General features: G+C 37.3%; 1 protein-coding gene across 1 annotated transcript in view; it reads right to left on the reverse strand.

Annotated features, from left to right (window-relative positions):
* The window catches only part of LOC120525140 (procollagen C-endopeptidase enhancer 2-like), a 108186-nt gene that overhangs the window by 50848 nt on the left and 44209 nt on the right, over nt 1-13129 (reverse strand). The gene's annotated exons all lie outside the window — the stretch shown is intronic.

Consider the following 13129-nt stretch of genomic DNA (forward strand, 5'->3'; position numbering starts at 1 on the left):
GCCTAATGGACAGGTTATTAATCAGCAAGATAACAAACTGCTGAGGGTGGAAACATCTGGAAAAAGAATCTGAAAAAGCACCAGGAAAACACATCCAAAGAAGTGGCACACCCAAAATGTTTTTGACCAAAAACCTTGGGGTTATTGCTTTGCACCCACCTTTGCCAGATCTTGGTCCCTGTGATTTTTTTTTTGATCCTGTGGTTAAAACTGAGACTGAAGGGAAGAAAATTGGCTAACATGAAAGACATTTGGGAAAAACTACAAGAGGTTCTAAATACAGTAAGATAAAGTAAGAACAAAATGAGTACAGGAGATGTTCCCAGGAAAGGGAAAAGTGCTAGACAAGTGCACTGCATCTCAGGGAAAGCATTTTGAAGGGAATTGCTGTAACTTTTATAATAAATAAATTTTTAACAATTCTTTGTATAGAGTCAAACAAAGCTACTGTAGACTTTTCAGCTCATTTTTATCAGTGCAACTTCTCTAGTATTGTTCCAGGATTGCCCTCCATATGCAGAACCTTTGGCAATATGTAAAAATCAGAAACATTTATGTCAGTATCATGTACTGACCAGCGGATGGGCCAAGATGAAAACACATGTTGAGCTTGTGGGCAGTTTTGAATATTTCTAGAAACTAAGACATTTGGAAAGAACTATAAAAACTTCTTAATGCATCATTGACTTTACCTTTCAGTTTGCATGTTAGTTTATTAACATTGCCGTCAGTTTAATGTAGAGTCGTGGCCAAAAGCTTTGAGAATGACACAAGTATTGGTTTTCACAAAGTTTACTGCTTCAGTGTTTTTAGATCTTTTTGTCAGATGTTTCTGTGGTATACCGAAGTATAATTACAAAGCATTTCATAAGTTTCAAAGGCTTTTATTGACAATTACATTAGGTTTATGCAAGAGTGAATATTTGCAGTGTTGACCCTTCTTTTTCAAGACCTCTGCAATTCGCCGTGGCATGCTGTTAATCAACTTCTGGGCCAAATCCTGACTGATGGCAGCCCATTCTTGCATAATCAATACTTGGAGTTTATCAGAATTTGTGGGTTTTTGTTTGTCCACCTGCCACTTGAGGATTGACCACAAGTTCTCAATGGGGAGTTTGCTGGCCATGGATCCAAAATTTCAAAGTTTTGTTCCCCAAGGCATTTAGTTATCACTTTTACCTTATGGCGTGGTGCTCCACCATGCTGGAAAAGACACAGTTCGTCACCAAACTATTTGTGAATACTTGGGAGAAGTTGCTCTCAAAGAAGATGTTTTGGTACCATTCTTTATTCATGGCTTCTGATTGGGACACCACCAGTGCAGAGCTTGCTCGGGAATGGCAGCAGGCAGGTGTGAGTGCATCTGCACATACGTTGAGGCAAAGACTTTTGGAGGATAGCCTGGTGTCTCAACCCCAAGCAGTGATGTTGAGGAGCCTCTCATCAGCAGTGATGATAAAGTGAATTTGTCTTCAGGCAGTGAAAGTGAAACGAACAGTGAAACCAAAAGTAATTGTAATGAATCTGAAAGTGAAACTTGTGTCTGGGTTTCTGTTGACCCTGCTTCAAATAAATAGCACCACCTTGTTTTGATTTTGTGGGGCAGCCAGGAATAAAATGAACATTGACAGGCAAGATCCAGTTACTTTACTTATTTCTTGATGATGACGTGATCAAAAGAATATTTGTTGAGACGTAATATTATGCTGAACATTGCTGATGGCACGTTGCCGCACCCACCACATGTCAAACCACTGGATTGGGACCCGAGGGCAGAGGATGGCACCTCAGCACCACACTGGAACAGTGTGAGGTTTTTAACAGTGGCTGGAGTGCCAATCCTGCCACCAACCCTCGAATTTTCCCTGCAAGTTGGAGGACCTGCTTGCAGAGCTGGATGGAGGTTAACGTCATACCCATGATGAAGCAAATGCAGGTTAAGGGCCTTGCTCATGGGCCCAATGGAGTAAAGTCACTTCTGGTATTTATGGGATTGCTGGCACAAATTTCTAGCCTCTGAGTCACCATTCTGAGGGGTGGCACACCAGCATCTCAGTGGCACCGAACTAATGCAGCTGCCTCCCATCTGTGACACCCCAGTTCGTGACCCCTGCCTGAAAGTGTCTGGTAAATGACCGTACACCTAAGCAGTTTTCCCATTCAAAGATATACCACACAAAAGACATATTTTGACAGTATAATTATAATATAATTATAATAATTATTATTATTCATTTCATATTATTATTATTATTCATTATTATGATTTGTATCATTATTATATTTTTTACACTTCTGACTTTGTACTTTCAGTATTTTGCACGTTTACAGTAATAAGATGAGATTTAAAAAATGTCATTTTTCAAGCCAAAAAAACCAAAACTTTCTACATGTTTTTTTAAGAAAAAAATGTAATGCTAAGGAGGTTAATAGCAGATCTGAGGTGGTAGAAAAACAAATCTCTGAATTGAGCAAAAAAGTCGGAAACTGTTGTTGCTCACATGGGGTGTCCTTTTAAGTTCACACATAAATCTAGGATTTATAATCTTATATGAGAAGGTGGAATTTGAAATGAACAGGAGTTCTAGAATCCACCCAAGAGAACGTTTGATTTAAAACTATTACGATTTGTCAGCAGAGCTTATTAGAAGAAACAGATAGGCTTGTTAATATCACTGACACTATACATCACCTAGACAGGAACTAGCAAAGGGTGCAGGTGGATGGTCTAGAGCCATTCTCATACAGTTCATTTCACATATTGGTATATATGGTGCAGAAGGCTGGTAAAAACTCTTCATATTTGAAAGACTGTGGTATTCATTTTATAGAAGATTTCTTCAAGCCAGATCATGAGTGAGACAGATTTTGTGGCCAGAAGTTAAGAAAGCCCATTTACAGAAGACAGAGCTTTCATTCTGGGACAAGGCGAAATTATTCTTACTGTGTGATTAAGCACATTTCTTGCTTTATTTTAGACACTTGATTTTGCTAAAATGATTATGGTACACTTTACTCTGTAGTTATGTGCAAAGGAAAAAATATGTGCTTCTTACATGTTGGCATTAATTTTATGTACACAGGCTTCAACATGTATGAGAGCATAGTTTACATGTTTGCATTGGTCACTGATAATAATTAAAAGTGGTTTAAGTTACTGCATTTTAAGCCTTTTTAAAAACAAAATTATATTGTTTATGGTGCTACAGGTTTTATTGGCCAAACTCTAGAAGAATCTAGATATGCTCTGGAGGAAAAGGTTCTTTCAGATATTATATCCCTTTCCAATTTATCACAAGTGATTTTATCAAAAGTGCTGGGGTCAATGTTTAGGAAGTTCCAAAGCAAATTAGATGATTTATATTAAATGAGACCAGAGGGGGCTTACATTAGGTCTAAACAGACATGGATAGAACTTGGAGAGCAAACCTCTGCATACTTCTTGGAAAAATCTCCACAAAGCTTAATTGAGGTTGGTAGTTGAATATTCAAGGAACTGTTACTGAATTTCCAAATTGTATACCCATTACTATACGTGGTCAGTCAGTCATTTTCCAACCCACTATATCCTAACACAGGATCACAGGGGTCTGCTGGAGTCAATCCCAGCCAACACAGGGCGCAGGGCAGGAACAAATCCCAGGCAGGGTGGCAGCACACCGCAGGGCACACACACACTCACACCAAGCACACACTAGGGGCAATTTAGGATGGCCAGTACACCTAACCTGCATGTCTTTGGACTGTGGGAGGAAACCGGAGCACCCGGAGGAAACCCACACAGACACCGGGAGAACATGCAAACCCCATGCAGGGAGGACCTGGGAAGCTAACCTAGGTCTCCTAACTGTGAGGCAGAAGTGCTACCACTGCACCACCGTGCCGGTGCAAATGTAAATTTAATTATAATAATGCATTAATTTTCTTTGTTTCTTAATAATATAAGTTCTCATAGTCAGGACGAAAAACCTCTTCACCTTCCACATTGAGTGAAGCCAATTTAGGTGGTTTGGGCATCTGATACAAATGACTCCTGGTTGCCTCCCTGTGGAGGTTTTACAGGCATGACAAGCTAGGAGGAGACTCCAGGGAAGACCCAGGGCTCGCTGGGTATATTATATCTCCTATATGGCCTTCGAGTTGGGAAGTGCAGCTGAGGAAAAGGACATGTATACCTTACTGCTAAGACTGTTGCTTCTGTGACCTGTCTTCAGATAAGTGGTGGAAAATGAATGAATGAAATGGAGGATAAAAAACTAATGTGTTACTACCTAATTACTATTTGGAGAAATAATAATCTGAATTGAAAAGATCAGATTACTGTATCCATACAGCCCTGAAAACATCAGATTTGTGTCACATTAATCATATTAAAGTGATTAATGGCCTTAAGGATAACAAGTCACTTTGGAATAAGTGGATCACTTTGGAATTTTATAAAGTTTTTTCTAAGATGCAAGTGGCTTTTGTTTTTATGATGTCCTCTGAAAACATTGTGCGATGTTCACTTCACACTAGCATGACACAAGGAATAATATATCTAATATCTAAACCAAAAAAAACAAATTTTCTATTTATTGGTAATTGGAGGCCTATCATTTTACTTAATAATGATTATAAAGTGTTTGCTATGGTATTTGCTAAAAGAACTGAATACACATTTGAAATAATGATTGATGAAAATCAATCCAGTTTTATTAGTAACAGACACAAAGACTACGTTCACATTACAAGCTTCATTGCTCAATTCAGATGTTTTGTTCAGGTTGATTTTGCCTATACTGATAATTCTCGCATATAAGTACATGTGACCTGTACCTAACTGTAATGTGAATGCACCTGGCCTCCAAAATGGTACGCTTGCACAGACTGATACATTGTGCGTGTGTCATCTGCGTCACCAATAATAAAAAATGTCATATTTGAGATATGACTCAAGGTATTAAAACCAACCAAACGAATATGCTAGTAGCTGGTGTATGCATCTCATTTTGCTCTGGAGGATGGCAAACAGTTCATCGGTTATACATGATTAGGTCAACAAGGTTAAAATGATCCGGATGGCTATCTTTTGCCATTTTTGCAGCTGTTGTTGGCACTGCTCCACCAAGTGGTGGAGCCAACACTGGTGGAACTGTGACTGTTGTCAAAGCTGTAGCTCTAGTCCATTGTTGTTATTGCTGTGCTGCTGGTGCTGTCTAATAACAGTGAAGAGGCAAAAAAGCACCTTAATTCTGATCTGACCATTCCTGTTCATGTCGTATGGCCACAAATTGGACCACATAAGAAAGTGAATCAAATCGGATTTGCAAAGATCAGATTATTGTGTCCATACAGCCCTGAAAACATCAGATTTTTGTCACATTAATTCAAAAAATCATATTTGAGTCACTTCAGCCTGGCATTGTGAATGTTGCCATATTTACTAACATTAGATTAGTTTTTGATCTTATTGATTATTATTTTATATTGGATGACAGCTTTATACATTTTGAAGACTTTTATAGAGCTTCTGATACTGTTGAACATCACTTTTGTTTTCTATTGCTTAGAAAAATATGGCTTTGGAAATTGTTTTTTCAGTGTATGAAAACTTTATACACAGATTGGAAAGAGTTAGTAATATTATGGCATGACACTACCCAAAGGTTCTGCTTGCAAAGAATTATTAGGCAGGGCTGTCCAGCTTCTGCTTAACTTGTTGTACTTGTTGCCAAAATCTTTTGATACACCATTAAATCAAGTCATTTGGAAGGTATTTCTGTTGCTGAAGAAGTATCACTAGAAGTCAGCTAGAATATCAGCAATTGACGTAATGATTGTGTTCTTTAAAGCTTCTAATGTTTTGAAATCTTAACCCTTAAGACTATTAAATCTTAAAACAAATGTGAGTTACTTGACTTGAAAAATTGTGATGTAGCATCTATTTATGGCATTTCAGATGATGTCTAAAAATGAATTGATGGGTCATGAGTAGAAAAATATAGTAGCACTGCTGTGGCTATTGACTTAAGCAAATAAAAAAAGAAAAGCAACCTGCAATCAACTGACAGTCCAGAATTATGAAGTTGACCTGGCCAGCTGGATTAGAAACTCATGCTACCCTTGAAATTTTAAACCAAGCGTCAATAACCAGCCATCCACACAAGAATACACGTATTCCACAGGCCTCTGCTTAGAATTCATTTTGAGTAACTGACTTGATCAAAATGGTTTCTTCTCTATAATGAAATGCAAGTCAAGACCTTTATACAAAATAACTTTACCAGCTGTACTAAATAAACTAAGCAACTCTTCTCATTACCCGCAAATAATATTAGTTCTGTGCTCTCTTTTCTTCAGGCTTCAAATTGTACTCCCTTTATTTACCAGCAGATATTCCCGTGGTCTGATGTTGCACCCTGTTTATCTCAATGAATAAGTTGTCCATTGAGCCCTTGCTGTTTCCGTTGTAATATTCAAAGTATAAAATCTGCCATGCAGTCCCTTCCACCTGTTACTTATGACATCCAAACTCTGTCAGTAGGTAAATATTTTATGCCTTATCTCTTTAATTTAAATTGTCTTTAAAACTGCAAGTTTTATCCATTAAGTGTTAAATCTGTATCTAAATTTTGGTCACTCTTTAGCTCAAACATTCCATGTTATCACACTGAAACCTTCCATCTGCACTTCTAAAGTGAGCCAACTGCTCAATGTGATGCCCAAGGCCTGAAAACATAAGAACTTAAGAAATGTGACCAACGAAAGGAGACTACTCATTCCTTCACGCTCATTTGTTTAGCTAATAGATAAGCTATTCCAAAATCTCATTCAGACACTTCTTAAAGGTTGTTAAGGTTTTTGCTTCAACTTCATGTCTCAGTAAATAGTTTCAGATTCCCACACCTCTTTGTGCAAAGAAATGCTTGCAATCTTAAATGCACTTGTCATGAATTTCCACTGGTGTCCTCAGGTTCATGTTTCACCATTCAGTTAAAAGAATTTTGCTGGATCTACTTCATCTTTGCCTTTGAGAACTTTGAAGACCTGTATTAGCTCCCCACACAGAGTGTAGTGGTGCCTAACAGCACTTGATTAGCAGGGTGAAATGTACTTGGAGAGTGTTTCAGGTGAGACTGAGCAATGGTTGTGGCAGCAGTGGCCTTAAGTCAAAGGTTAAGTGCTAAAGATATGATAAAGTAGTAAATACAAGGTATCGTTAACATACTAACAACCCAAATGTCCTTCATTCACTCAGAATGTGGAACCAATGTAGGAAGCACTTCAAGCTAGAGAATATTTTATCTGCGGTACCTCTACATGATAACCACCTCTTTCCACCCTCTTGAACTTACAGTTTTTAATATTTGGAAAATGTATGGGATTAAAGCATTTAGAGATTTATATATAAAAAATGTAGTTGCATCCTATGAACAATTACACTCCAAATTTAGTCTCCCATCAACACATTTTTTCCACTTATCTCCAAATTAGAAACTTTGCTAAACAAAACCTACCCAATTTTCCTCACCTCCCACATATTTCTATTCCAGTAGAGATACTGATCAATCTTGGGGACTCAGACAGCATTTCTATAATATATAAAAACATTTTAAAGTTCCTTCCTTTTAAAGATCCCAGAGGACAATGGGAAAAGGATCTGTCACACAACATTTCAGAAAAGGAGTGGAAGGCAGCCATGCACAGAATTCACTCGAGCTCCATATGTGTAAAGCATTCAATTTTTCAACTTAAAATCTTTTATCGAGCCCATCATCTCTCTAGTTTAAAACTGTCCAAAATGTTTCCAGGGCAAGATCCAACCTGCGAACATTGCAATCGAGCTCCAGCCTCAATTCTGGAGAAAAATCTTTAAATTCCTTTCAGACAGCCTCAGTGTCACAATCCCTCCTAACCCATTAACAGCTGTGTTTGGTGTACTCTCAGATGGAGTTAAAGTGGAGAAGGACAAACAAACTGTGATTGCCTTTACTAAACTATTGGCACGTAGAATTATCTTGCTCAACTGGAAGGATCCTAACCTACCTGTTTTATGTCAGTGGGTGACTGATGTTATATCAAAAAATTAAATTCTCACTTAGATGAATCTGTTGAAAACTTTTTAAAACCTGGCAGGATCTAATCAACAGTATTTTAGAATAAGCACTTATATTGGGCAAAAATACTCCTTTCTCTCTTTACTACTCTCTGTTTACTAATCTCAACAGTTTTGCTGTGGCTGTTGGCCTTCCTCTCTTTCTCATGGGTGTGGGTGGATTTGATTTTAGCTTTGTTAAGTTTTGACTTGATTGTATGGAATGTTATATGTTTTTAATAAATTCAATAAAAAATAAAAAAATAAATAAAGATATGATAAAATAAGGAACTAAACTTTAGTGTTGTCTATTGTGCAGAGACAAAGTCAGCAACAGAAAAAAGTCCAAATGTAATAAAGCAGAAAACATGCAAAGGTATTCATAATCATATCAAAAAATGATGCAGAAAATCCAAATTTCCAATGACATAGTGATCTTTTAACCTTTTCACTTACTTTAGTTGAGCTGAAGGAGCCAATAGTGAAAAAAGAGGAGCATAATCTGAAACATTCATCCATCATTCAACCTGGAGCTTGTAACAGAACACATTCGTGCACACAGCGTCGATTCAGAATTATCCTTTGACTTGGGATGTAGCTGAAGAAACTCTCACAGACACAGTAATAATGCCATAGGAGTTACTAGAGTTGTGAGACACAAGTGCTAAGCACTGTATCACTGTGCCATTTGTAAACCATTTTTGCAGAGTTTGTAAGGCCTTGTAAGCAGTGCCTTCTTCCTCCAAATCTTGATATTTTGTGCCACAAGTGTGGCCTATCGCAATAGCAAGATAAGCAGAGGCAGACAAAGATAGCATGGGGCAGGAGGGCCAAGGACAGGTGTCATGGACAATGGCTGCAAAGCACAGGGAAGATTCCTGTCCAGAAGGAGTTGATTCAAAGGGCTTGTAGGTCCCCTGACATACTGTGTGTTAAATAGGCAGAGGCATGATTAACCTTTAGCATAAGTGATTAAGTTTTTAAAAGGCTTAATGGCTGCTGCTGGGTTTTCAGGGACAGAGCAAAATATACTGAACAAAAGACATGACACTGAGAGAAAATAAAAAGACAAATTTCTCATCCAGGAGCTCAGCAACACAAAGTAACCAAAGCTTAATAATTAATTTTGCACATTGTAATAAGCACTGTAACAGTGGAGACAGAAAAACACACACATGTACACCATTGCAGCTACTGAGCTCTGCTTGTTTGAGAGGTACCTCTGCCTGTTACGATATCATTCTGTCATTTTAACTATTGCATCACTATATGAAATAACAACAGCAAACAGAATTTAATAAGCGTTGGATATACAATGTGTTAAAACGCTGCAGCTATTTTGTCATAGCATGTTTGCAATTCAAATTAGTCAGTAATGTTACATTTCTTTTATTTATTAATTTAGATGTGCAGTCAGAAGGTGGATGTTGTGCAGCCTCATTTGTGCATTTACTGGTGTCGTTAGGCAAATTTGTTGATTTAGGTGTTTTGAGTATTGAAATCTCCAGGGTGAAATAAGGAAAAGACATTTCACTTAATATTTCAGAAAAGGAGTGGGAGACAGCCATGCATAGAATACACTCCAGCTCTATATACGCAAAGCATTCAATCATTCAGTTGAAAATCTTTTATCGAGTGCATTTATCTCGTTTAAAATTGTCCTAAATATATCCAGGACCAGATCCAGCACATGAACTTTGTAATATATCTCCTGCCTCATTGGGCCACATGTTTTGGGCATACACCAAATTAACATCATTTTGGACGAAAACCTTTGAATGTCTATCAGACAGCCTTGATGTCACAATCACTCCTAACCCATTAACCATCTGGGCTCCCAGATGGGTTAAAGTGGAGAAGGGCAAACAAATTGTAATTGACTTTACCTGACTACTAACTTATCTTGCTGAACTGGAAGAATCCCACCCCACCTCTTTTAAGTCAGCGGATAAATGATGTTGAAAATCAGATACTCACTTAAAGGATATGTTCAAACCTTTTTAAAAATATGGCAGGATCTAGTCAATCAATCAAGCAATCTATCGATATAGAATACACTACTATATCGGGGAAAAGGATACTCTTCCTTCCTTGCTGCACTTAAAGATATGCTCTGGCTTTTCTCTCTTTCTCCTGGGTGGAAGTTAAATTTTGGTTTGTTTAGTTTGACTTGATTGCATGGAATGTTATTTGCTTCAAATAAAAATCAATGAAAATAAATAAAAAATATGGAATCTGCATCTCCTGTGGCTTTTCGTTATCAACTCTCTATTCGGTAGTCCTTTTGACAGCGTGTGATACACCATTTACTTCAAATGCATATTTTGCAGTGTATATTTTCACGAATATACTTGTCAGCTCTGTCAAGCTTACATCGACTCCTATACTATACTTGCAATGCTGAACAGGTGACAGCAGACACAGCACCAGCAACAACGTATCATCCACATTTACCGTTCATCCATTGATACCATCGCAAAGCCAATGTATAATCTGATGCTACAAATAGTATTTCCCTTCCATCAGGTTATGTTAATTTTTAAAATGTGCAGTGTGTTCTCTGAGCACACGACACTCATTTATATGTCTAATAGTGTTTTTTTAGTAGACCTTAACTGCAGATGGTTCATCGTAAACAGAAGCTTGCTGCCTGTATGCCCAGGTTAACAAGAATACCACTGATCTTTACAGCTCATAATTACCAACCCTACTTTAAATGCAATCTTCATGAAATGTTGGATTATTTTAAAAATATGACACACCCTAATTGTTCCCACCCAGTTTAAAGCAAAATACACTCATAGTTGTCTAAAGATATATATATTATATGTCTGGCTTCAGTGAGACTAGACCCAGCAGGCCCCAAATGGGAAGCTGGCCTTCAAAGTTCAAAACTATTAAAAAACACATTAAAAGGCAGATAAAGCCTTGAATAGTCTATATTATAAAGATAATCCCAAATTGTAATTTTTATAAATTATGTTTAATTACAAAAATAGAAGAAAAATACTTAAAATGACTAAAATCTTACAGCAAACAACTACCAAAAGATTATCCAATTTCTGTAATACAGAAAAGCAGGGCAAGAAGTCATAATAAAACAGTAAATCCAAAAAAGACCAGCATTATATACAAACTCCTTCACAACTTCAATAATTCTCTGCTAACTAATTCTTCAGTTTACAGCCAGAGGGAGGTCCCAGCAGCAGCAATGTCGGGGTGGCCCCGCCTCCTGGGGCTCTGCCCACAAAGTACATGGAAATTCAGAAAATTTAAAGAGACTGCGCATAAATCTTAAATCATAAACAAATTGTGTAGAAATAGTAAAAATAATAATTCAAAAAGAGCAACAATAACAATTAGCCAGAAAATAACAAATCATGGAATAGACCCTGGCTGAAACATAATATACTACAAACTACATGGGCTAGGTAACATATAAAAAAATATAATTGCTGGGTGGAGTATTCCTTTAATGTATGCTGACACAGAAACAAAGCACTTGATAAAGCAATATAAATTAGAAGCTTCTACAACAAGGTCTGCTAGAAACATTATAGAGTGCAGCCTTTACGACTATCAGACTTGGTCTGCCTTTGAGTTACTAAGCATAACAGAGCCAAGGTTTAGGGCAGAGCTGGCTTTTATGTCTGCAGACTCCTTTTTGTGGCCAACACAGTGGTATGCTGGTTAGCTCTGCTATTTCTGAAAAGCAGGTCAAGTTTCCAGCCAGATAGACGGCTGTGTGAACTTTACATGTCCTTCTGCTGTCTGCATTTTTTTTCTCCTGGATCTTCAAGGTTTTCTTCCGCATTCAAAAGACATCCATTTCAGGTAAATTTGTGACTCAAAATTGGCCTTTTCAGATAACTACTTTGGCAGTATTAAGTTCAAATCCTGGATGCTTGCCTATAGAGTAGTCAGTGGGTCAGCACTTATACATATGGAGACCCTTGTGAGGACTTATGCTCCTTCTTGACCTCTCGGGTCTTCAGATGACAGTGTCTAGTGATACCACATCTCCCTGGTATCAAATCTCAATCCAGTCTATGTAGGAGTTGTTTCTGGCTGGTGGAACGAGCTGCTCGCCTATATTTGAAATTCTGATTCCCTCAATGTGTTTAAGAAGCATTTGAAAACTCTCTTCATGGGTGAATTTCTGTCTAACTGAGAACAGCTGTTAGAATTTTATAATCTAGGAATCATAACTATCTTGTATTTTCTTCTGAGCTCTACACTTGTGCTCATCAATGTTGTAATCTTGTTCTGTAAGACTTGTTCCCAAACATACTGATGGAGCTCAATTATGTTGACCTCTTTTGTAAGTCACTTTGCATAAAAGCATCTGCTAAGCAAATAATTGGAAATGGAAATGTAGTATTTTGTGAAATTGTGTGTGCTTGTTCTGCAATGCAGTGGCACTCCTTTTCAAAATTATTTCATACACGAGAAGGTCACTGCTTGAAGAAACCTGTTGTGTATAAATTGGCTTCTGAAAATGGATGGGTTGATGGGAAGTCTCCAGCTTGGCCAAAGAGACAAAATAAAAATAATAATTCCCTACATGTCAAAGTAAACTTTAGAAGCTAATCTTCACCCTGTTCATGAAACAGGTATCTGCTACATTTATATGTTGATTTAAATTCTATTCTAACTTTAGAAAAACAAGGCATGTTTGTAAAAATTCATATGATTTTTTTAACTGTTTATATCAATGAGGTTAATGAGATACTGTATTTGTCTGATTTTTGTTACAATGCTAAGGTTAGGACAAATATGTCCTGAGATTTTGTTCATGTAAGGAAGACAAACATTTCGAGGTAAGGTTGTGATACTAACTACAATATTGATTAATGACACATGGACATTGAAAGGGGATTCTTAACTAGTTGTTTAATAACTGTAAAATGTGTGTCAATTTCTCACTGCGTTTTCTCAGTATAACAGGTAAAATCCCTTTTAAGAACTTCCTTTAACCCCTTTAAAATCACACCTCCTAACATTCTACTGGACGTTATCAACAACAGGAATGTCAATCATGATCAATATAAA

The sequence above is a fragment of the Polypterus senegalus genome, chromosome 3, assembly GCF_016835505.1.
Source record: "Polypterus senegalus isolate Bchr_013 chromosome 3, ASM1683550v1, whole genome shotgun sequence".
Taxonomy (NCBI): Eukaryota; Metazoa; Chordata; class Cladistia; order Polypteriformes; family Polypteridae; genus Polypterus; species Polypterus senegalus.